This window comes from Canis lupus, chromosome 17 (genome assembly GCF_003254725.2).
Source record: "Canis lupus dingo isolate Sandy chromosome 17, ASM325472v2, whole genome shotgun sequence".
In the NCBI taxonomy this organism is placed as follows: domain Eukaryota; kingdom Metazoa; phylum Chordata; class Mammalia; order Carnivora; family Canidae; genus Canis; species Canis lupus.
Window position 1 is genome coordinate 10,559,956 of NC_064259.1, and position 26,166 is coordinate 10,586,121.

At 40.8% G+C, this 26,166-nt stretch overlaps 2 long non-coding RNA genes across 4 annotated transcripts in view; one reads left to right on the forward strand and one right to left on the reverse strand.

Moving 5' to 3' along the window:
- Nucleotides 1-25,783, forward strand: LOC112664807 (uncharacterized). Of its 3 annotated transcripts, XR_003139999.3 has the most exons (6): nt 1-137; nt 2,708-2,814; nt 2,936-3,172; nt 7,004-7,076; nt 13,221-13,363; nt 14,347-15,625. It is a non-coding gene; the product is annotated as an uncharacterized LOC112664807 (long non-coding RNA). The 3 variants fall into 3 exon arrangements; XR_003139998.3 differs by lacking the exons at nt 13,221-13,363; nt 14,347-15,625 and adding an exon at nt 23,649-25,783; XR_003140000.3 differs by lacking the exons at nt 13,221-13,363; nt 14,347-15,625 and adding an exon at nt 8,998-13,163.
- Nucleotides 1-26,166, reverse strand: part of LOC112664808 (uncharacterized) — a 40,322-nt gene that overhangs the window by 3,453 nt on the left and 10,703 nt on the right. The gene's annotated exons all lie outside the window — the stretch shown is intronic.

The window sequence follows — 26,166 nt, forward strand, 5'->3', positions numbered from 1 at the left end:
CTTCTCAGTCTGGCGTGGGTGAAAGAGACAAAACAGATCATTCCAGGGCAAGGCTGTCATTGCTGGGAGAGTGTTGCGTACAGGACCACAGGACATGAATCGCTCTGGTTGTACATGTGAGAACAGATAACATCAAGGTATTTTTTTTTTTAATGTATTTGTAACATGCCTTTCAGAATCTCAAAAGAGAAATATTGTGGGGGTGCCTGGGTGGCTCAGTTGGTTAAGGATCTGACTCATGATTTTGGCTCAGGTCGTGATCTCATGGGTCTTAAGGTCAAGCCCTCTCGAGGGCTCCACACTCAGTAGGGAGTCTGCTTGGGATTTTCTTTCTCCCTCTCCCTCTGTCCCCACCATGCACACGCTCTCTCTCTCTCTCTCTCTCTCTCTCTCTCAAAAAAAAAATCTTTGGTGGGGGATAAATAAAAGGGAAATGCTGTGAAGCACATCTTCCCCAGAGTACCTGAAAAGGAGAAAAGGTCTCCCGTGTGTCCTAGATCACGGGGATCACAACTGTGGAATTCACTAAGGAGATGACTTCATGAATCAACAAAAATCCTCTTCTTCCCACTGAGAGAATTCATTGCCCTCCATATTATGATTCCCTTTCCCAGCCTTTTGGGAAGAGTGGAGGTGGCTGCTTCAACTGTGTTCATGTGTCTGTGAGGAGGATGTGAGCTCTGTTATTGGCACTTGTGATGTGGGGGTTGAATCAGGACATGCAGTAACAGCTTATGATCTCCCAGCAGCCTGATGAAGTGGAAAGAACAGGAGATTTACAGCCAAGAGAAGTTCTACAAAAATAGTAGTCTTTTGACTTGAAGTACATTATCCTACGGCCCAAGCTTCAGTTTCTTCATCTTTAAAGGAAGAATGACAGTCCGGGCAGGAGCCCCAGAGGATAAAATAGGATCTGGCACCCTAGTGGCCCACTCTTTGGTTCTCATGCTCCCTGTTCTCACTGCTGTACCAATAAAATAACTTTCCCAACCGGACATCGTGTTCCCTGACCCACCATCACCCAGCACATCTTGTTCAACATGACTAGTACTCCTCCGTCAATGCTTTGAAACAGCCATTACCCTGATAACAAAAAAAAAAAAAAAAAAGGAAAAAAAGAAAAGAAAAGAAAGACAATTTGTCAAAGCTGTTTTTGGTGTAGGACCACGTGCAAATGTTTATGAGAGCATTCAAGGCCCTGTCTAACCTGCCTTTCCAATCCCTTTCTCATTCTTTCCATGAAAAGCCTCAACTTCCTCCAAGACTACTTGGGAAGCCACATGGATGGGCGTGCAGTGGCCCTGTCACCTGGAATACCTTTTTCTCTCTAATGGCTTTAAATCTTAACAATTTCTCCAAAGTTCAGCCTAGCATCCCCCTTGTGATTTTGTCTCCTAGTGGCAGCACCCTCTTTGTATACATTATGGGGTGCATTGTTCATGCCATTACCTTAGCAGATTAACTCTTTGATAGCCAAATAATTTCCAGGTCCTTGCTGCGTTGGTTGGCCCACGGTGGAGGTGCTTTAAATAGCTCTGGAGCTTTCCACATGTGAAAGTCTCCTCTGCCCAACTAGAGGCCAGGTTTCTCAAGGGCAGAAGAAACCAGTTATCAAATGTGTTTAATATCACCCACAGGATGTATAAAGTGGTGTTGTCTAAAAGGAAAAAAAAAAAAACAAAAAAACAGTATTCTTGCTGAAATGGCATTCACTTGGGTTTTGAGTACATCGGTCATATTTAATTAAAATGGCTTGTATGAATGAAGCAATAAATGCATGAATCTTCTCACCTCCAGTTTCTAGGGGATAATACATATGGGTCAATTAGAGAGGCTAAGAATATGTTATTTGATGGTTCCTTCTTTGCCTCCTCCCCTTCCAGGTGAGCGTGCCCGGCCTGAGAAGGAGGGTAAAAACCCAAATGGCAATTTACTTTCCTAAAGTTTTGACAAGCTGTTGTGCTTACCACCCTTGTCAATTCCCAGTACAGCAGTAAGGTCACCTGAGCAATGGACTTGAAACACAATTGAAATAAACAGAGTAGACGGTGAATTTCTAGCCTGACTGCTCATAAGCCTATTCTTTCCTGGCCTCACTTTGAAGTTCTGCAAAAATAAGGCTGATGAAGGGATTCTTTCATGCTTCAAGGCCTCATGAAACCTACCATAACACCTCCCACATTCTGTACCTTTTCAGAATCCGCCTAAGGAAAGCAAACACACACACATGCCCCCTAGAGTTCTCCACCACTGTGTGGGCCTTTCATTTCACAGTCCTCTTGAAAGTGTTATTTGTGAGGCTTAAAATATTGTGAGTTTGCAGGGGGAGGAGACAAGTGCTCTGGAGAAAATAACACACTAGGATAAGCCACATCACATTGTTTCTTCTGGGACACATTTTGTTCTGGGAAAATGTCCTAATAGCCTCTGATTTCAAAGTTACTGTGTATCACAGCACTGTGCCTGGGAAAATACAATGACATTTTCCATGATGATATTGTAGTAAAATAATAGCTCTTCAGTCCCATAAGCAGCAGATTGACGTTCAACATCTATTAGAAATAGTGAGCGCTGAATATCTAATCTATCAAATAGCTCCGGGGACAGGACTGATTTCACGGTGGGAGCAGGGAAGGGGGGAAGATTTCATAAATGAAGGTATGATACACATTTTAGCACAACGTCAGCTGCTTTTTTTGTTCCACAGTGAAAAACAGAGGCACAGCTTATTAGGGAGCTGGTAACCTACAGTGTACAAAGCACCGGCTTGGGTGACCATGACCTACACACTGGCGGAGGCACCATAATTTAAGTGTAAGTCACTCAGCTTCTCTGTTTCCATTTCCTATTTTTTTAAATAGATGTAATGAAACCTACTTCATACAAATTCTTAAATAAAATCTTTAAAAAAATTATTTTCTTTCTTTTCTTGAAGACTAGAACCAATGTACAGCTCCTAAAATATACTAGTCATGCAATGGCTGTCACTATTGTCACTATCTGATGAAAATGTGAAATGTGAAGCCTCTCCTAGACCTCTGGCACAGCATCCCTTCCTCACCAGCCCTGAATCATCTACCTTCATGAACAGAGAGAGCAGCACTCCGACAAGCGCGTAGCATTTTCACCGAAGACACTCTGACCTTCCCTGAAGTCTGCTGATAGGATAAAGGTAAAGGATGGGAAACATATAAGCTATTAGGATTTATGTACCTTGAGACTTCATGAGCTCCTCCAGAAACGCAGTTCCCTTCTTTAGAGGCAATTTTATTTTATTTTTATTTTTTAAAGATTTTATTTGTTTATTCATGAGGGACACAGAGACAGAGAGAGAGAGGCAGAGATATAAGCAGAGGGAAAAGCAGGCTCTTCACTGGGAGCCCGATGCAGGACTCAATCCCAAGACCCTACGAGCATGTCCTGAGCCAAAGGCAGACATTCAACCACTGAGCCACCAAGTGTCCCAGCAATTTTGTTTTAACCACAAATCCAATGCTCTAGGACCAAAAATCTAGACACCTGGCCACCAGAAATTCAGTATTTTTCCTTTGTGTGTATATTAATTTTCTATTGTTGCTGTAACAAATACTACCAGCTTAGTGGCTTAAGACAAATTAATGATCATATAGTTCCGGGGATCCCTGGGTGGCTCCGTGGTTTAGTGCCACCTTCAGCCCAGGGTGTGATCCTGGAGTCCCGGGATGAGTCCCATGTCGGGCTTCCTGCATGGAGCCTGCTTCTCCCTCTGCCTGTGTCTCTGCCTCTCTCTCTCTTCCTCTGTGTCTCTCATGAATAAATAAATAAAATTTTTAGAAAAAAAATGATCATATTGTTCTGTTACCCAGAAGCCTGACACCAGTCTCACTGAACCATAAACAAGGTATAGTAAGGACTGCATTCCTTCTGGAGGCTCTAAGGGTGAATCTACTTTGACGCCTTTTAAAGTATCCAGGAGCCACTCCTATCCCTTGGCTCATGGCCCCCCTTTTTCCACCTTCAAAACCAGCAACATTGCCTCTCTGCCCCCATTTCTGTTGTCACATTGCTTTCTCTGATCTTCTTCTTCTGCCCGCCCCCCTCCCACTTTTAGGAGCCTTTGTGATTATACTGAATCCACTCAGATACCCCAGGATAATCTATTTTAAAGTCCACTAACTAGCAGCCTTACTTATACCTGCTACCTTAATTTCCCTTTGCTAAGTAATCTAACATCTTCACAGGCTCTGGGAATCAGGACGTGGACATCTTCAGGGTAGCCATTATCCTGTCAAACACAATTGGATTTAAAATCTTTTCCACAGAAAGAAACCACCTTAACAAGCCAAGCTTTGCCATCAGCGAGAAGGCAGTCTAAACATCTATTGAGCACCAGTTATGTGTTAGTCACCGCACATTTGTTAACTCAAACCTCAGGACAACCCCCATAGGTGTGCTAGCAAAGGACCTTCTTGCCTCTCCCTCTGCATTACTATAACACTAGAGTGGAAGTTTATTGTATTTCATAGTAATCTTAAAATTCCAGAGAAAAATAACATTCTAAGAGAATAGAAATTAAAGAGTCTGTGATTGAGAGGCTTGAAAAGTATTTCTTAAATGAGATATATTACTTCTAATATCTATTGAGGAACTTATATTTAACATTCCCTAGGCTAAATGCTTCTGACTTATATTGTTACCATATTATTTTAATTCTTAATTCTTATCAAAACCCTAATAGGTGGGGCACGTGAGGGACTGAGTTAGTGTCCGACTCTTCATATTGGCTCAGGTCATGATCTCAGGGTTATGGGATTGAGTCCTGGAAAAGGCTCCCCACTCAGAGGAGTCTACTTGAGATTCTCTCTCTCTGTGCTTCCCTCCCCACTCTCTCTCTCTCTCTCTCTCTAAAATAAAATAAATCTTAAAAAAAAAAAACTAATTGGCAACAGTTTGTATCTAAAAGAAAGAGAAAAGGGGATCCCTGGGTGGCTCAGTGGTTTAGCGCCTGCCTTTGGTCCTGGGTGTGATCCTGGAGACCCAGGATCAACTCCCACATCAGGCTCCCTGCATGGAGCCTGCTTCTCCCTCTGCCTGTGTCTCTGCCTCTCTCTCTTTCTCTATCTCTCATGAATAAATAAACAAAATCTTAGAGAAAAAAGAAAAGAAAAGAAAGAAAAAAGACTTCAATGATTTGGGAAATTGTTCAAAGACACATACTAGTAATTGGCAGAATTATCATTTGAGCCCAGTTTGGGTGACTTGAAATGCATGTGTAAAACCATTATACTAACTGGTTCTGATGTGTTTGGGTCACAGGGCATCTAGTAAAAACTGAAGCTTGAAAGGATTTTAACTTGAATTTAAAACAACATACTTTAAGCTATGTCAGAATCTGTGTTTAGCCTCCAAAGCTGATTTCTTTGATGGAGAAAATATTCCTTTGGAAAGGTGAGCATAGGCTATTCCCTTGGGGAAAAACAGGACCTTGGCCGGGCTCAAGGGGGACAGGTATGCATTTGGGAAGAGGTGATGTCTGAACAAACAGGAGGAAGGAAAAGTGTTCCAAACAGAAGACAATAGGATAAAAACAGAGATTGTCAACCTCCACAGAACATGCAAGAAACTGTGATGTGAATACTAGTATAATATAAAATGTGAGAAAGGAAATGCAATGGGATAGGTAGACAAAGCAAAGCATTCAGGTCTTTGAATGCTATGCTAGAATTAGAAAGATTTCTAAGCAGAATTAGCATGACATTTGTAGTTAAAAAGAATGTAGAGCAACCACATTTGAGGGAGGATAGGACCTGTTAGGTTGGTGCCAGTGCCTGGAGAAGAAATGTTAAGTTTGAGTGAGGATTAGTTCGTAGTGATAGAGAGAAGGGACCCAACTGGGAAACACTCAGGGAAATTTGAATCCCAGTCCCTGAATCAAGCAAGCCTCCTCCTGAGACAGTTGGGCTGCTGTTCTTTGAGCAGTGATGTGGCACACTGAGGTGACCTCAGAGGTCCCTTTCTTCTCTGAGACTGGAATTGAATTGCTTTGAGGTGCCAAACCTCTGAGGAGGCATAATGGAGAGCCTGTCTTAGCCCTTGCATCAGCTCTCAGCCTTTTTGGAGGAAGATTGTATCTTCCAGCTGAAGTCAGTAAGAGTTGTTTGGGTTTTTACGTCAGGTCCACGATAGAAACTCTGGGTAATGTTCTCATTCTCTCTCTGGACTACATACAATACACACTGTGTTTTATTTGTTTGTTCAGGGAGAAAACCATCCTTGGATTTCCCTATTAGGAGAAGGGGTGGGGAAGGCACAACAAACATCAACCCAAGTACATTTTCACATTTCCTTACTAATGACTTGACGGTGCTTCAAAAATGGATAAAGATTTTACTAAAAACAAAAGGACAGGCTTCACCCTTCAGCTAAATAATGGTACAGACCTACCATTTTAACATTTCTCTGACTATACATTTATTTAATCACTACCTAGGATTTGCTGAATGACCCAGTCAGCAAACATATTTTGGACCCTTCTAGGAACCAAACTCCAGGGAAGTATTTAGCAGTTACAGGGCTGCACCACACATGTGACTCAGCTTCTCCAGGGTTTGGTTCTTCCTCCACAGAACGGAGGTAATAAGAACTCACGTAACAAACACAATGTCAAGTAGAGATGATCACGCAGTGATACGCCTAAGGCTGGGCAGCTAAAAGTTGGAAGTTGATTTAAATATAATCGCACAAGGGCACCTGGGTGGCTCAGCAGTTGAGCATCCGCCTTTGGCTCAGGGCGTGATCCTAGGGTCCTGGAATCGAGTCCTGCATGGGGCTCCCTGCAGGAAGCCTGCTTCTCCCTCTGCCTATGTCTCTGTCCCCCTCTCTCTGTGTCTCTCATGAAGAATAAATAAAATCTTAAAAAAAATAAATATAATTGCACAAGAAGGGTTTAGCATCAGTTTTCTACCTGGAGTTCACTTCTTTCTACAACAAGAATAACCCTTGCTCCCCACCCCCTGCCCCACAGGCATAGAACACATAGGCAGATCATAGCGCAGAGCATTCAAAGAAGAAACAGGAAGCTCTGGGACTTCACAAAGGTGAGATTTCATTCTTAAGTAATAAGTAATGAGAGACAAGCATTTATAGTTGTTTTTGGATAGGAATAATAATGAGATTAGCAGTTTGCATATATCGAGAGCTTTCCATATGCCAGGCACCATGCTAAATGGTCTTCCTAGAACGATTTCATTTTTGGTCTTCACGATACTTTATCATTTGTTTCCCCATTTTACAGATAAGAAAACTGACACTGAGGGAGGTTGGCATGATTGTCAGATGGTACACAGTCAGTATGCTAACAGTCTACTTGGTGCTTGACAGTCCAACTCTAGAGCCTGTTGCTAACCATATTCTGTATCACAGAACCTTAGCCATATGCTCAACTAAGCTAAAAAGTCTAAACATTTTCTTAAATGGCCTCCGAAAAGTGGAAATAAGTATATACAGACCAAAGTGGAATAGAAACAACACGGAACACATGCAAGAGAAAGGGACTCAGTAGAACTGAGCATTAACAAAAATGAAGGGAAAGAATTTCTTAGAGTTTTCCTCCCTCCTTAGTGAGGAGCTTTTGTTAAATTGATGGCAAAATATCACTTCATAACTGATCTTGTGTATCTGAATAGTATGTGAATATGCCGCAAGATCAATTTTTAGAAATAGATGAAACCGGAGCTGATGGTAGAAGGCCTTCCCCCTTGAATATCGTGGAGGTCAGCATATGGACAATAAGAAAAGAAAAGGTCAACTTCTTATCTTTACATTGATGAAGACTTACAGGGAGGGAAGAAGAGATAAAAGGTCTCAAGTATGTGCTGGTTTTTCAGGCTGCAAAAAGGTAAGTGAAGAGGTAAATGGCCCTTTGCAGAGCACATTCACGAACTATTTAGCAAAGATGGAAAACTAAATTCTCTATGCTAAAAAAAGAAAAGAGAAAAAGGGACTAAGTGAGCTTCAAGGAGCTTTTTGAAGAGGTGTGGTGGGCCTGAGCATGGCGGGGCCCTCCTGGTGCTCTGGGAAAGACAGCAAGGGGAAGAGCTTTCAAGTGGTGAGATGTCAGGAAGATAAGTCTTGCACGTATGATGTATTACAGATAAAATATATGATACAGAGTGAAAGACGACCTTGATCTTATTCCACTTCTCTATTGTTTATGGTGAACTTTAGCTACTCTATTCTTCCTATAATTAAATTTATATATTTATTTTTGTGGCATGCCTAATATTTAATTTTATGTGATTTGCACTGCTACAAATTAAAAACCAATCACTGCCCCCAAAGTCTTAATAAAGTCAGTTTTATAGGCACAAAGTTCTCTTAAGAGAAATCACAGAGCACACGTTGCATCCCACTCCTGGATGAGTGATCACAGAATAAACACAGGCCATGGGACTTTGGTACAAGCAGAAACTTGCATCAGTTTCCCCAACGAACAGATGACCACAGCTAAGATCTGTCTTCCATACTAATTACACTAAAACAACTAAGTTAAATCTTCATAAGCACCAAGCAGTCCCTCTGTCACATTCTAAAAACATCCTAAACAGAAGGAAACTTCCAGAAATTATTTTATATACGCATGTATCTAAGGGAACTCACTTAGAGCAGTTAATGAGGAACTTTTGAAGTCAGATGGCCCAGGATTGGAACCTGAGCAAATGGAGCAAGTTACTGAAATCCTCTCAGCTTCAACTTGGTCTTTGGTAAAACTAGGTTACCAGGACTTCTCTAATGGATTTACCATGAGCGTTAAGTTACATAAGAATGTAAGTTACAGGGGCACCTGGGTGGCTCAGTGAGTAAGTGTCTGCCTTCAGCTCAGGTCATGACCCCAGGGTCCTGGGGTCGAGCCTGGCATCGGGCTCCCTGTTCAGTGGAGGGCCTGCTTCTCCCACTCCCCTGCTTGTGCACTCTCTCTGTCAAATAAATAAATAAAATCTTTTTTTTTTTTTTTTAAAGTAAGTTACTTACTTTAGAACCAGATATATTGAAGACATTCACCCCAGAGAAGAGCAGCAGGACAAAGTCTGGTATAGAGATTTGGGAAACTCAAATTACCTACCCTCAGAACAGAAACACCCTAAGCCAGCTGGGACACCGAAGTAAAACAATCATCCAAAAGCACTCAGAGGACATCATGTGTGTAAGCATTTTCCAACCTTAAAATACTGTCATTTTTAAAAAAATATTTTATTTATTCATTCATGAGAGAGGCAGAGGGAGAAGCAGGCTCCATGCAGGAAGCCTGATGTGGAACTTGATCCTAAACTCCAGGATCATGCCCTGAGCCGAAGGCAGATGCTTAACTGCTAAGCCACCCAGGTGCCCCTAAAATACTGTAATTTTTAACGTCATTCTTTCCCCAAACAGTCCAGGGCTGTACTATAAATGCCTTGAGATCCAGAGTTATATGTGTGTTATTTACCATGAAATAGCCAGAATTATTAGCTACCCAGGAAGTATTTTTTAATTGAATAAAACAAAAAATGAAACATCTTCCATGGACACTGGTGGCTGAATTTAAAGCTTCTTCCTGGCACTCTAAAAGACCTGAACAGAAAAAAAAAAAAAAATCATAAAGCATTTAGAGCACCATCAGCCTCACACAAGGGAAGAATATGGGAATGGGTTATCTGGAGGAATTGCCCTTCATTGCCAAGGATGATGAATGGCAAGGCTTTGGGAAGATCAGATAACCTGAACCAATATGTGAAGGTTCATTAACGAGCCCATGGTCCCACTGGCACAGCGTCACATGTCACGGGGGATGTCACAGGTCATGAAACATAGGCACTTGCAATTTCCCACTGGGGTGGTATTTATCTTGAATTATTTACCACCAGATTTCCTGACAGTGGGAATAGGCCAATAAAGTGGTTTTTTTAAGAGGGTGGGGGTCCTCAAGTTGTAATTAATCCATCTCTAAAAGATTGAATGGATCTTACAGAGCCACAGTCCATAAATTACCACAATTAGCCTCTTTATGGCATCATGCAAGTTTCATGGCATGAGAAACCACATTTCCAGAAAGAACAGTGAGTGGAAAACACTTTGGAATAGATTGCCTCTGATTCCTGTAAGGTGGCATTTCTTTCAGGCTACATTAGCTCCAATCATTAGGGTGAATACTATCCATTGGAGAAATGGATGACGGAATTTTAAAGAAGGCAAAAGTGAGATGGCTCTTCATCAAAAAGTACGTCCTAGCCCCAGAAACCATACATAGGGAAACCGGCTATGTGAGAAATAATTACAATTTGAATGGGTAGACTCAATAACTCATGACCTCTCAAAGATTGTCTCGTCACCTTTGGGATGGAGTCCAAACTCCTCAGCTTGATGGGGACTGTAGGCCTCTCATAAGCTGGCTCCCGGCTCCTTCTCCAGCTTTCTGTCTCAGGCTCCCCACTTAAATACTGCACCCTGGGTTATACAGAACTATCTGCAATTCTCAATACACACCATGTTTAATGGTAGCGAGCGCTTTCTCTTCCAGTTCCCTGTGCCCGGAATTCTTTCTTTCCCTTCCTGCTGGGCACAACTGAACCTATAATGATTCTGTTAGAATGCTGGCCCCCTGCCCCCCCATAGAACTTTTCCAGATGATCTCAGGCATGGCAGCTCGATCCCTGGCTCTTGCTACCAATTGTCTCAGTGCACCTGTCTTCTAATGCCAGGTCCCCTGCACTGCCACTGTGAGTGTCCTTATCTGTCTCCACAATCCAGCCATGAACTCTTTTATGACAAGGACACTGTCTCATTCCTCCCCACCCACCCACCCCCTTTTTTTTGAAGCCTGCCAGAGGGACAGGAACAGGATGGGCACTCTCACAATATGGTTTTGATAAAGACTGGGGATGCCACAGATCCCAGAAACTCTCAAATAATGCATATCAATAAAACAGATACAAATTCCAGATTGGATATGAACCCATAGGGCTATTTTGCCATATGACAGAATGATAAAAGCTGCCAGTAGAAATATTGATCTCAAGGTTTGAGCTGGTCACTATAGCTGAGAAATGTACAAGGTATTACATACTGAAGTAGTTACATGTCTGTGGGTGACGTGGTCCTCCTGTCTGGAACCTTCCCCACCCCTAAGTGTCACGTTTCATCTGTAAGGCTATGGCCAGGTCACCCACCAGCAATTCTGTGAGGTTTTTGATGTTAGCTTCAAGAGGACCTCATCTCAGCTTTCTTTGAGTTTGTACAGCACTTTATTGTTTTTGTCTTATAGCATTTTTAACTATTTCCTGTATATTGTAATTATTTATGTAATTTTTTATTAATTCACATAAATTACTAAGACTGATGTTTTGTACTAAATTTGAACTTACTAAGGGAGGCATTCTATATACTCTGGATATGGATATCTAGTCTACCTGCTTCTGGATATCTATTACTACATAACAAATAACCCTCAAAATTGCTTAAAACAACAATTATTTATTCCTCATAGTTTCAGGGGGCCAGGGAACTGGGAACTGCTCAACTGAGCAGCTCTGACTTGGAGTTTCCCATACAGACACAGGCAAATAGTGGCCAGAGCTCGGACAAGAGGAAGCTAAGGCATCTGAGGGCTGACTGGGATCTCTTCTCTTCATGTACCCTTAGTATCTCGCCATATGTTTTATGCACGTGAGCCTGTTTGGGCTTCCTCACAAGATGGCAGCCTCAGACTTCTTAAATGTCAGGTCAATGTTTCCAAAGCAAGTGTTCTAAGAGGGCCAGAAGCTGCATTGCTTTTGTGACCTAGTCTTAGAAATCACAATATTAACTAATATTCTATTAGTTAATTTAGTCAGAAAAGTGTAAGTTTAAGAGGGAAGATATACACTCCACCTCTTGACAGGGGAGAAGGAAAGTTCTGGAAGTGTACACGGGACAGGAAATATGATAGTGGTCATTTTTAGAACATGCAACCTGTTTCATGCAAGCATAGTTTTTAAGAATATTTTGTTTATTTGTTAGAGAGAGTGAGAGAACAAGAAAGACAGAGAGAGAGAGAGCAAGAGAGAGAGCACAAGCAGGAGGAAGGCAGAGGGAGAAGGAGAAGCAGATGCCCTGCTGAGCAGGGAGCCTGATGTGGGACTCAGTCTCAGGACACTGGGATCATGACCTGAGCCAAAGACAGATACTTAACCGACTGAGCCACCCAGGTGTCCCCATGCATAATTTTTATTCTTCTTCCCTAACACTCATCCCAGATGCCTGGATGAGCCAACATACTTACCTAATCCTCAGCTATTAGCTGCTTATCCAAGAGAGAAAGTAAAGCGAAAGATGGATGTTTTATTAACCTTAATGATTAGCAAGAATTGGGTATATATTATTCCTCTCAAGCAAATTCAAGTCAGGCCAAGCAAATGCCAATTTCAATGATTTTAGTAGTTTAGGAGCTATTCAGAAGAAGTGTCTGACTGTTTTCCTCTGACTTTCCTAAAATATTTTTTATTACAATTCTATTATCTACCCAATTGATAAAGGTCCTAAGTATTTCAGTAATTTCTTCTATTATTTAAGGAGGGAATTTCTTTAGCCAGCTATTAATGTGTGTGTGTGTGTGTGTGTGTGTGTGTCTTAATTGTCAAGGCAGACATTTTTTTCCCTTTGGCAAGAGTAAAGATCATTGAGTTCAAGAATGTTTTGCACAGCTGTTCTATTTTGAAGCACAGATTTGTGTAGTGTGGTATGTGTATTTATGTGTAATTCTGAATTCAAATAAACATGTTAAAACACACAGCACACATATTTGAGCAAAAAATGTAGAGTAACAAACTCTCATATTGTTCTTTTACACTCCATCTGTTCAAAACTAGCAGTTTGAGGAACTTAGTACCTTTTACCAGAAATTACATTAAAATATTGTCTCCTCTCATAAATTGTCAGTTTCTTGAGTATAAGAATTATGTTGGATGCTTCACTATACCCTGAGCAGAGCCTCTATGTTTACTGACCAAGTAAGCATGAATGTCCCACTTGGCAGTCAAAAGACAAAGATCACAAAATCCAGCCATGGGTACTGATGAGTTATAACAGACAAAGTCTTATTCAACAATTAGCTTTGGGACTAGAAGGTAAATGCAAATACAACATTGTATTTTTTCAATGTTTATCCTTACTGTAGGCTTTTTTTTTTCCTGCTATGGACATCTTAAAAAGGGTCTATAAAATTTTAGGGAGCAAACATTCAGAACTACGCAATCTGTTCCCGGAGATTCTAGTTTCTTCTACAAGCAAGTAAAGAAGAAGCACTCTGCAGGATGCCACATTAAAGTTCTACCTTCAGACTGGTAAAACTATCTAGCATTTTCCACCTAAGGTAATTAAAAAGATGAAAATATATGGCATTTATAGGAGCACTTTAAATGTCAACAAGTATAATCCAAATGCAAAAGATTGCCCCAAGAGGGTATAATTTAAACTTGCCCTATACCAATTTTAGGCACCACTAGATAGCATTCAAGACCCTCCAAGATTAGACCCAAATCTACCTATTTTAATTTCCATTCTCTTCCAACTCAGTCTCTAACTCCAGTTAAGCAAAATGAATTAGTGTCTCCCTTATGAACCAAATCCATACCCAATCTCTGCCCCTTCCTCCCACCCCTCAGTTATTACTATCTGGGATTTTCTGCCTCTTTCCATAATTGATGGAAATGCTGTTAATTTTACCAATTTAAGTCTCAGCTTCAATTTCCTTTCCTCTCATGTATCTCTTATGGATTTTATAGTATAAGAATGATATAGTATAAAAATGATATAGTATAAATAGCAAGATGCCAGTATAAACAAGATGCCAGGATATCTGGAGTTAATTCCATTGGGATCATTTACAAGTTTTGAGTCCCTCCTCAAAACACGTGGCACCCTTATATAAAAAATAGGGCTAAGTAATATTCCTCACTGAGCCTCATCAAACCAGATCAGCCAGTCAGTGAATCAGGCAACCCCAGGAACTATACCAGGAACTGTGGGAAATAAAAAATGACTATGACAAATCTACTATCCTCAAAGAGAACAGAATCTCCTAGGAGAAACAGGTCAACTAACAATAATACCATGGAGTCCTGGATATACCAGACTCTGGGAGTACAAAATGTCCTGCCAGATAATTTCAGCAAAAAATATTTTTCTTAATAATAAGCCAGATCTACACACCTGCCAGTAAGAATGTTTAGAAAAACATGGAAAGTCTGAGTTCATTTGCCATAGGTTGAATACTGGCAGGAGGAGAAATGTAACAGTGTACGAAAGTCTCTTCCCACTTGGTGTAACACACTGATGTGCTCTCCTTTGCCCCAGCCATTCCTTGAAGGCGGTGTGGATTCTGGAGGAAGAGGTGGAGATAGGCAAGATCGTGTGTCTTCTGGGTGATGGAGACAGAAATCATGTCCACTTTCATTTGGAGAAAGTGGAAACAAAGTGAATGATTCACCTGGTTTTAATGCAAGCAGATGGCAGGGTCATGGGAACTTGTTTAAAGCATTAGTGAACTGTCTCTTCAAATTAAGGACTTCTGAGAATTAAGAGTTCTGAGAAACCCCCATGACTCTCAAGGCTGCATGTTCTCCCTGAGTAATCAGGCATCTAACCCCCTGAACATTAAGCCACAGGGAATATATAGAGGCATGGCTGATTGCTTTCAGGAAGTGCAGGAATTCCCACTCAAGACAACATGCAATGGGAGATAACCAGGGATGGCAAGAGTGAGCCACCCTCCACTTAGTAGAGCTACAGGTTTTGAAGAATCACAGAGCAGTGGGGTAGAAATGAAGTAATGATGTCTGAAGAAGCTTTCAAATATGGATGGGTCTGAATCTTTTTTTTTCTTCTCAGAGACCCATTTTATTCAGATCTGTACATATGGGGACATCAGCCCAAGCCCAACCCATCTTAGCATGTATCACTCTGTGGAGAATAAAGCACCCTATGTACACAACCAAAAGCTGTACTGCCTGTGCCCCTGGAACCTGGGTCTGGCCCTCCTCAGCCCCTTGCCCCTCCAGGGTGTCCAAAAGGGACAAGTGGGGACCTGCCCATCATCAGCACAAACAACAAAATAAATAGGTGTTGGGGAAGCCATGCTTGGGGTACTGCTCCTGGTTTCCTCCTAGCTTTGGGAGCCAACAGCAGAGGAAAGCAGTCAGCCCCAGGGTGGTCCCTTCCATGTCTGTGATCCCAGGGCTGCTGCTCACCAAAGGGAGGGCACAAGGTAGAGTGTTTGTTCACCCCCATCTCTTGGTCCATCTGGGCCCTATATTCATCATCTAGTGTCCATAGCCTATGCTTTTCTCCTTTTGACCTTGTGGTGTCTTGGTCAGGCAGGGGGTAAAAGAAAATAATTCAACCCCATCAGCCTGTACACTGCTGGGGCCGGGGGTTTATTTGTGTCGTTGGGGGTTGGTTCCCCTCCAGCTACTCACTCCAGGGGCCAGTGGGGCAGCCCGGGTGGCCCAGCGGTTTAGCGCCTCCTTCAGCCCAGGGTGTGATCCTGGAGACCTGGGATCGAGTCCCACGTGAGGCTCCCTGTATGGAGCCTGCTTCTCCCTCTGCCTGTGTCTCTGCCTCTGTGTGTGTGTGTGTGTGTTTCTCAAGAATAAATAAAATCTTAAAAAAAAATTTCAGAGTTTCTTCGGCTTACATTCAGCAGTGCAATATCCTTATATATTGGAATGATTAAGCATCTACACTAAAAATACAACCTAATTTTATTTATTTATTTTTTTTTTTCCTTACAACTTAATTTTAAAAGGAATTCATTAATCTAAAATCTCAGAAGACTTGTGTGCCTATTTATGTATGTGTATACACACACACACAGGCACATGATATATATGTGTGTATACATACGAATATATATATCAAGATATACAGGATATACAAGATATTTATACTAAGTCATTGTGCTTTGCATGTTTTATACAAGAAGTTTTTAGATTGGCAATTTGAGGTTAATATAAAAAAGAAAGTTAGACCTGAAAAGTCCATTGGCCATTAATTAATTCAAATCCCGCTTGTTAGAGTTGAGAAAAAAAAACAGGTCAGGTAAAAGGAAGTAATTCTCTTTAAGCTATGTAGCAGTGCTGACAGAAAATATACCAGAACTGAAGAACCTGAACTAGACTCGATTTCAAATCCAGGTCTAATAGTATCAAGCTCAAATTAGAAAATTGTCACTCTCAATTTCCACATCAGATAGGCATTTTCTATGAAATACATCTAAAAATACATAATCCACCTATTTAAATGAAAAAAAATCATGACTTACAAAGAGTACAAAATCTAAACTCAACTGGTTTTCTTTACTGAATACAGCAAACAAAAAATTAGTTTAATTTATTCAGAATCTAAAATAATCCTCTGAAAAATACCTCTGAAAAATATCAGAATTAAATTCTGATCTGATTCAAAAGATTTTTATCACCATCTTACTCTCTGGAAACTCATGTTCTCTAAAAGAAATTTTAGAGAGTTCTGTGGAAAATGCAGTGTTAGTTTCTTAATCTACAAGCTGAAATTGATAGCATAATCTTATAACATCTTGGCAAAAAAACAAACACAACTCAATCTTAAACTCATGGCATGGGTTAAAATACTCCAGATTCTAGACCTGATCCCATCAAAGAAGTTAGGTATTTTCCATTTGTCATGAAAGCTTCCTTAATTAGGATCCAGAACTCCTGAAGGAGAAAGAGAATGTATCCTACCTTAGTAGGGTCTGTGCTCAGTGGATGTAGATGGAGGATGGAGCTAGAGAAGCTTGGTTGGCAGGAAGTCCAAGCAGACTATGAGAAGTACAGTGAAAATTTGAAGCATAAGTTTAAATGATAATCAAGGTCAGTGTTTTATTAGGCAGCGCCTGGCTACACAAAAACCTAAGTACATCAAGGCTATGAATTGTTTCCTCTTTCCCACTGGTCTGGGGACAGCTAAAGATCTGGACCTGGTGCTTCAGGAGAAGTCTCCATGAAGCCAGAAGTGTGTCTGGGCTCCAGTTAAGGAGCACGGGGACCAGAGTCAATCAGGACAAGGACAGGTTTCCCTCAGGAAAAATCAGGTCGTGCTCAAGGACAATTACAGATACACTAGAGGGGGAAAAAAATAGGCTCTCCCTCTTTTTGTGAAGTGACCAGTTTTGTTCAAAAGAGGGGAAAAGAGAGTGGGATATAAAAAATAAATAAATAAATAAAGCCAAAGAGGGAATACTAGGCAGTGGAGAAAGAAGGGAGAGGAAGATGTTAGGGCTGGGAAATAAAGGAAAGCAGGGATCTTAGGAATCCCAGTACTCCTCCAGCAGACTACTGAAGGATTAGGAGGCTCCCAGGTTCTATGGGACTCACAGTTTCCACTCCAGATTCGAGCCTGGTGCAGTGGAGATAAGTTGAATTTGTCACCAGAGATGAAGTCCTTGCTCCGCCACTTACTACATTGGATATTATCGAGTGAATCACCTTATCTCTCTATGAACAGTTTTTTCTTCTGTAAAATTCAAAGAACAATGCTGCATTCACAGTCTTAACTGTGAACACTAAGAGGTGTACATGAAAGCATTCTGTAGACCATGAGTTATTATGCACACGCTATGATTATGCTACTTGCAGATCATATAATGTCCAGATGATGTTTTCCCTCAATGTACTTCCTTCTAGAGCATAGTGACCAAGAAGTAGTTATTTTTTTTTTAAGATTTTATTTATTTATTCATTTGACACAGAGAGAGAGTGAAAGAGGCACAGGCAGAGGGAGAAGTGGCTCCCTGTGAGGAGTCCAACGTGGGACTCGATCCCAGGTCCTCGAGATCACAACCTGAGCCAAAGGCAGATGCTCAACCACTGAGCCACCCAAGTGCCCCCACAAGAAGTGGTTATAAATGGACAGCCAAGAAACTGATATGAATCTTCACACATTTGCTACTGGCACTGGGGTTACCTTCCAATGCTCTCTTCAACTGCCCTGTCCTAAACTTTCCTACCCATAAAGTACACAGAGACCTTCCTACCATGGGCTCCTCAGGATCCAGGAATGCCCTAGAAGATATTCTCAAATCCTTGGCTTTCTGAAGTAAGTGGTAGAAGGATAGTAGCTGATTCTAAATTGTAGTAAAATATACTTTGAGCTTTTGGATGCTATGTAGTTCAAATTCTGGGTTTTGTGTCTCTAAGTACCAGCCAGTAAAATAGTAAAAAGGAGGAATGCATTTTTTAAATATTTGTTTCACTTTAAGTCAAGAGTTTAAAACCTGTTTCATTGAAAGAAACATTTTTTTAAAGTAAACCCTGTTTCATTGATTTGATTTTTTAAAAAATAGTTCAGAGATAGAAATATAACCTGGGAGATTGTTCGCTTTTCCTCACCTCTAAGTCTGTAAAAGCATAGCATTCAGAATCCCTAAGGCCCCTGTGAAATCTGGCCTTTGTCCTACATAAATGGAAAACTGGGTGGGGAGGTGACTTGCCCAAGGACACCAATGATTGGCGATCGGATTGGGCGAGGATCCAAATCTCAAGTGTTCATGGCACCAGACTTCACCTGCCGAGAGCTCTTCTGGAGCAGTGATAAATCCTCAGTCTTGGCTGCATACTACAACCACCTGGGAACTTTTTAAAATCCCAACACCCCAGCTACACCATGTACCCCATATACCAAGTAAATCGGAATGTCTGGGGGTGAGAACCAGGCATGACCTCTTCTTACAGCCCCTCAGCAGACAAATTTGAGGACTACTGTTCTAGAGTCATTTTTTCCATGCCTGAATGACAATATAAAAATTCTATATTAATGTAAATAATACTGGCTTGGTTTATGGAGCACTTGCTCTGCCCTAGGTACTGTGTCAAGCACTTTTCCTGCATTATTCATTGAGTTCCTCACTACAGCCTGACAAAGCCAATGCTACTAGTATTCCCATTTAATAGCAGAGCAACCGGATACCTATCCAAGTTAAACACGTTACTCAAAGTCATGTAACTCTAAAGTCTCAAGGTCCACTGTGGGCCCCAGGGCCCTTATGGACCAGACTAAAGTATACCCTTAATCTGACAGAGACATAGTAAGCGAGGAAGGCCTTCTGTGGCTGAGGTGAGAGTTGTGAAGGCTTATCCAGTGACTCTTTCTTAATCTCTACCCACGTCCTGATAAAAGCTCATTATAGGTCAAGACACCCAGTCTTACGGTGTGAGCCCTCCATCAATCACATGAGTATCCTGAACTTAGAAATGATGCCAGATGGAAACCATTGGCTTTTGCATTGCATAGGGCCATCATTAAAAACTAGACTTTATACATAGTTTGCTTCAGGTTTTGTTCCACTTGGTTCTGTTGACTACCAGATGCCAAGACTTCATGGTACCTGTGCATCCCCAACATCCTGATCCAACTACTCATAGGATTTCCTAATGTCCAGCTTCTAGATGTTATGTGCTTGCTTCCTCCAAAGTCAAGCAAAGAGAGGTGGAGACTATGTAGGGTGGGCAATGGCTCCCTGTCATAGTGATTTTAAGATTATTTTCACAGACAGAATCAGAAGCCCAAGGGCAAATTCTCTGAGGTCTCAAAGCTTCCTACAGGACTTTTAAATTTCGCACATCATTGACAAACATTTAAAAATTAAAAATAGCATATTCTGAATTATCAGAATGACTGCTTTATTTCCAAACCCTTTCTCACAGTTCCAGTGTTCAAGTTTGTAATTATATTTACAAATGAGTTTTCACCAGTCAAATGGTGCCACTTTAATTGTCCCAGGCTAATGAGAAAAGAACAAAGGCAGATTTAGTAGGCAAATGATGAATTCCCGCCGCGTGAACTCCAAATGGCATCACTGTGAACTGCAGGCACGAAGGTTCTGAAGCAGCACAAAAAAAAAAAAAAAAAAAAAAATGGGGAAAAAATTGTTTTCAGGCTGACAGAGTAGGAACGGCACGTTAGAATGAAGGGAATTGTCCATACACAGCCCTGGTACGAGTGGCATTTAGTTTCAGCAAAATTAATTGCTCTTGAAAATTCAAATTATTTTTGCTTTTGTGATGTATTCAGTTTTAGCTTGTTAATTTGTTTTGACTTCAGACTAGTATGAATTAAAAGCATCAGGAGTTTAGACCTAGTTTTCTGTGTATGCATATTTAAGTAATGGGAGGATAAAATAGTCTAATTTCATATTGCAGGGTCTGTGAAAATATTTACCTTGGAAAGGATCCACACCTACCACAATTCTGACCAGGGTGGAAGCTTGGCTCCATATGGTTCTAAGTGGTTCCCCATAGGTCTCGTCCTGGGTTTCCAGAATCAGCTCCTCATAGACCAAGGATGGGAGATACATGACACCGAACACCACTTACAATTTCATTGGCATTTAAGAGATTTAACTTGTTAATCTAATTTTTTCTATTCTTAGACTCGTATTAATGTTCCAATTAAATTAGGAAATGAGGAAACGAAGAAAGGATGTGTTTTTAATAAACTGAATTTCCATTTGGGTTTTATTAAAATTGCTATGGAAATTATCATGAAAAAGTCTGTCTCAGAAAATAGTAATATCAATTGTTTCTATTCTGGTGACAAAAAAGGCAATATTAGGTGTGGCCCTGGTCCATGCGTAGACAAAATAGTAAGCAGTGCCACTTAATTGGGAGCCTTCCCACGGCAAGAATGATCTTGCTCCTCTATGAATTCCTCACACCCAAACCGGTCCTAACACATGACAGGTAAGTGCTTGTTAAGTTCACTGCCATACCTTGCTTGGCAAGCTGCCTCCCGGGACTCAGCTGGAATGTTCCCACAGCCTCAGCCCTGCCCCTTAGTTTAGGGTCCTGTGAAGCAATCCCAAGACAAAAATTCTACAGCTCAGCATCAAGTCAACCTAGATGTACATCCCGTTCTCTGCTCCTAGTGACTTGTGTCTCTGATTCAGAGCCTCTAGCTCAGGGAGAGGGGCCCTTGAACCTGATCTTTCCAGTTCTCCCAGAGGTTGTGTTTGGCCCCTGAATGTCACCACCCTGGGGCTCTCTCTCCTGTGTCAGGTCTTCTGGATACCAGCCATCTGCTTGCCTCCACCTCTGCCCATTTTGCTGCCAGATTATGCCATCACTCCTGGAGGAGGTGGTAGGCGTGGAGATTTTGGCTGTGAGACTGTGGGCTGAGGAGGCATGCAGTGTTGTTCAAGGATGGAATAGATGACATGCTGCTTTACACCTGTGTGGTTCTGGCCACATTAGTCACCACTCTATGGCTCAGAGTTTTCATCTATGAAATGGGCATAAAATATAATTTATAAGAGAGTTGTGAGGAATAAATGAATTCATTTGTATAAAGCATTGGATACCTAACTCACCATGAGCACTCAAAAATGCTGGCTGTTTTCTCTTGTTATAGAACATTATACCCATGCCAAATATCCCTGGTACTGATAATTGGCCGCCCTATAGGCTCCCCAGCCACTTCACTCTGGTTTTCTCACCAAATCTCTCCTATCTCCTTTGGTTAGCCCCTACATGCTTTTCTAGCAGAGGGCCCTCAGGTCAGCATTTGAATCATCAGACAACATCTAACTACTACTTCATAGTCTTTAATCCCTGCAAGGCCAATGTTCTGAACAAATGTCATTCTGGTACCCGTTGAGGTGTAGACGTGAGGGTTTCTCTATAACAGAATGCACCCACTCTGGTATTGTAGACCAAAACCATGGGGCCCCAAGTGTACATACTCCCTCACTGTCCGGTAAGCAACCCCCTAGAGGTGGGGATATAGTGACAGACGCTACACAGCCTTCCTATGAGACACAGGCATGGAGTAGGAGATCAGGCAGGTGAAGGTTTAGAGCAAAAGACAGGAGTAGCACAAGAGAAGTTCAAGAAAGCCACTAATGGCATGGCAACAGGAGCTCACCTTTGTCATTTTTCAGAGCTTTTCAGTTTGCAAGTACTACATTCTCTCATTTTATCCTTACAGAAACACAATGAAATGACAGAATGTGTTTGAATGACTAGGACAGTACTTAATACATTTTCACCAGATGTGAACCCTTTCAAAGGAGCTGATACACCCTCAAAATGAGGTTCAAGAGCAGCATAAAAAGGTGGCTGTAGCTTTAGCACTTTTGAGGTTAGCCTACTGTGTTCTTGCTGATGGTTGAATGTTCTATAACCTTCCCCATTGGTGATTTTTGAGAATTCAGTTCCTGCTTTTCTGGTTCTTTCAATTCAGCAGTCTGTATCTGGGAACTTGTCCAGACTGGACTTTGGCTTTCTTAGAACTCCATTTCTATAAAACCATAAAACCCTTTTGACGTGTATCACAACGGTCAAAATTTGAGATACTTCTCTTGTTTCCTACAATGTGAACTTTGTTTACACCTATAGTATCTGGTCCCCAAAGATGGCCACCCCCTAGTGTTCACACCCTGTATAAATACTTTCCCTCAGTGGGAGAGGTACCTCTGATTTGCTTCTAGTCAATATAATATGGCAAAGGTGAAGGCATTTTGCAGATGTAATCATTTTTACTTAATCAACAGTGAGTATATCCTAGGGCAGCTTGACTTAGGTGAAAATCCTTAAAAGAAAATAAGAGGATTGGATCCTCTGTGAGGTGGGAGCCTTGCTTTGATGGCTTAATGATGTGAGTGTCCATATTGAGAAAGCTCAAGTGCCAAGGAACCATGGATGACCCTAAAGACAAAGGATGGCTACCTCCTGCCTTTAAGAAGCTTAGGCCTTCCCTCAATAGCCACAGGAAATTAATTCTGCCCACAACCTGAATGAACTCGGAAAATGATTCTTCTCTAGTTGAGCCTTCAGATGAGAACACAGCCTGGCTGACACTTTAATTAAAATCTTGAGAGATCCTGAGCCAAGGGTTTAGCTAAGCTGTGCCTGGACTCCTGACCCACAGAAACAGCCACAGTCATATCAACTGATCAACTAGTCATACTTGTTTAGAAAAACTACAAAATTGTACCAAATTGAAACAACCAGGGTGATAAGCCTTATGGAGTGGGGGTGGGAGGATAAAAAAAACACCAAAATCCAAACCAAAAGCAGAATGGCCAGTTCAATAAAATCATATTGAATTTAACTTGAAGTTTGGAATGTGTGCTACCTTTTAGTTAGTATCCAAATTCCTTCCCAAAAGTGCATTATTATGCGCAGCCTTATTAAGGAAACCAATTGAAGCAGCCCTATATTGACAGGCAGATATTATTCACAACTCACAGGGTCCCAATGAGCATGTGTAAATCCAAGGGGGTACACAAAAGTACAAAGAATAAATGGGTGCATCCCTGCAGTGGTTGTCAAAAGAGCTAAGCAGCTTGATAGTCCCAAGTGGAGTCAAGAAAGGGAACGTTTGTGGACACGATAGGGCAATTCACTGGAGGAACAAACACATACATCACAAAACCTACAGAGCTCCTTTTTGCAGATTTCTCATGCTATAGAGAAGGGGCGTGAAATTAAGCAAATGTATGCTACTCTAACAAATGTCATATGTTAAAAAGTCTGAGTTCAGGGTTCATAAATTTTTTTAAGGTTGGAATTAAAAACTTCAAGACAAATTGACTTTAGGAACCCCCATCACTGGCCATTCTGACGCTACTCTTTGTGCTGCAGGATGGATAATGAGGAGTGGCAAAAGAAGCTGGATACTGGTCAGCAGTCATCTATCCACAGAAGAGCCAGGTAGATGCAGTCACCCACAGACACAGAATTCAGTACCAGGAGGAATCTTGTGTTCTTTACTCCAATATTCCATATGGGGCTGGAAAATTTACTCCACACTCCTTTGAAAGTTATCTGTTCTACTGTTGATCTTGTTTTTAGAACGTTCTTCCCTCTTATTTATTTGTTTAATCATGCTCATTCTATATTTATCTTCTGGAAGGATTTGGGACAATTCTTATCAACTTCCAGCAGCCTTTCTGAGGTGTACCTGGTTATCATTGTCCCTGACTATTCTCATGTCATCTTGGGAGCTCAGAGCTGTGAAGGGCAGAGAGGAAAACCATTTTCCAAGATCAGTATACTGTAATTAGGCTGTTTTTCAAATTTCTCCCTCTTCCTCATCCTGAGACTGATCCTGATGACCAATATCTTAAAGCTGATCCTAGTAGATCACTCAACTCAGGAAAACTCATGACCAAGTCCACTGATAATTCAAATCACACTCTGAAGAGAAGAGGGAGGGCATGGGTATGGTGTCTATTCAGAAATCAAAAGAGAAGCTCTGCTTTTATTTTATGTGTTCACATATTGAGCTGCTATGTAGCTCCTTTTTTTAATTTAAATTCAATTAGCCAACATATAGTACGTCGTTAGTTTTGGATGTAGTGTTCAATAATTCATCAGTTGCATGCAACACCAAGTACTCGTCACATCATGTGCCCTCCTTAATGCCCATCATCCAGTTACCCCACTCCCCACCCACTTCCCCTCCAGCAACCATCAATTTGCTTCCTATGATTAAGACACTCTTAAGGTTTTTCTTCCTCTCTGATGACTTCCCATAGAGTGCAGTTTCGTCTGAAGAAAGTACTGTCCTTTTTTTAAAGTTGGACAACTCTCACCCTAGCCCATTTCTAATTTCTTCATTCTTAAGTTTTATCTCAACCTTTCACAAACTTGACTCATAAACTTAAAGCCAGAAAATTTGCATTCCTGATTAGAACACTAAAATTTTGATATGCTGTAGATGTGGTCATAAAGGAGTCATGCCTAAAGTGAAATGAGCAGGAAATCTTGAAATGAAAACCAGGAATACTATCATAAATAAATAAAAATTAAAAAAAAAAGGGATCCCTGGGTGGCGCAGCGGTTTAGCGCCTGCTTTTGGCCCAGGGCACGATCCTAGAGACCCGGGATCGAATCCCACGTCGGGCTCCCGGTGCATGGAGCCTGCTTCTCCCTCTGCCTATGTCTCTGCCTCTCTCTCTCTCTCTCTCTGTGTGACTATCATAAATAAATAAAAATTAAAAAAAAAAGAAAACCAGGAATAGAGGTTAAAAAAAAAGTCCAAGTTTGAATATAAAGAACTGATTGATAGAATTCCATTCACTAAGCAGAAACGTATCTGATATTTTATTGCCTATGATTTTATTTACAATATTTATGAAAAAGAAAAAAATTAGTAGCAGAAAATAGATCAGTGGTAGCCCAAGGGAATTTGCTCTGTATCTTGGTTATGTAGTGGATACTTGATAATATATATTTGTCAAAATGTAAAGAAGTTTGCACTTAAAAAAGGTGAATTTTACTGCATGTCAATTATACCTGTCCGATGGCATTGTTTTGTTTACAGAAAATATATATTGATTTCATCAGAATTAAAACATTTGTGCTGTAAACAACACCATTCAGAAAGTGGAAGACAATACACCCACAAAATGAAAGAAAATACTTGTAAATAATCTGACATTGGACTATATCCTGAATACATAAGGAGCACAGACAACTGAATATTAAGGGAAAAAAACAAGGAGAAAGTACATGGTTAGACATTTCTACAAAGATACACGAATAGCTAATAAGCACATATAAAGATAATCACCGTCATTAGACATTGGAGAAATGCATGTAAAACCAATGAGACAGCACTTTATACCACTCGTACATCTACATTAAAAAAAAAAAAAAAAAAAAAAAAGGAGAGAGAGAAAAAAAAAAAAACCCAGCATGTTTTAACAAGGATGTGGAGAAATTGTAACCTTCATACCTTGCCGGTAGGAACATAAAATGGTGTCTCCGATTCTTTGAAAAAAAGTTTCTCAATTCTCAAAATTTAAACACACAGTTTCCATATGATTCACTAATTTCCCTTCTGGGTTATATAGACAATATAAATAGAAATATATATACACATAAAACTTGGGCATAAATTTTTTTCTAATGTTTTATCGAGGCAAAATACAGATAAAACTTACCATCTTAGCCATTTTTAAATATATCCTTCCAGGGTATAAAATATATTCATAATGCTGTGTGACCATCACCATCATCCATCTCCAGAACTCTTATTAATTTTATGCAATTGGAACTCCATGCCTATTAAATAATACCATTTCCCCTCTCCCTAGTCCCTGGCAACCACATTCTGCTTTGTTTCTCTATGATTCTGACTACTCTAAGTATCTCA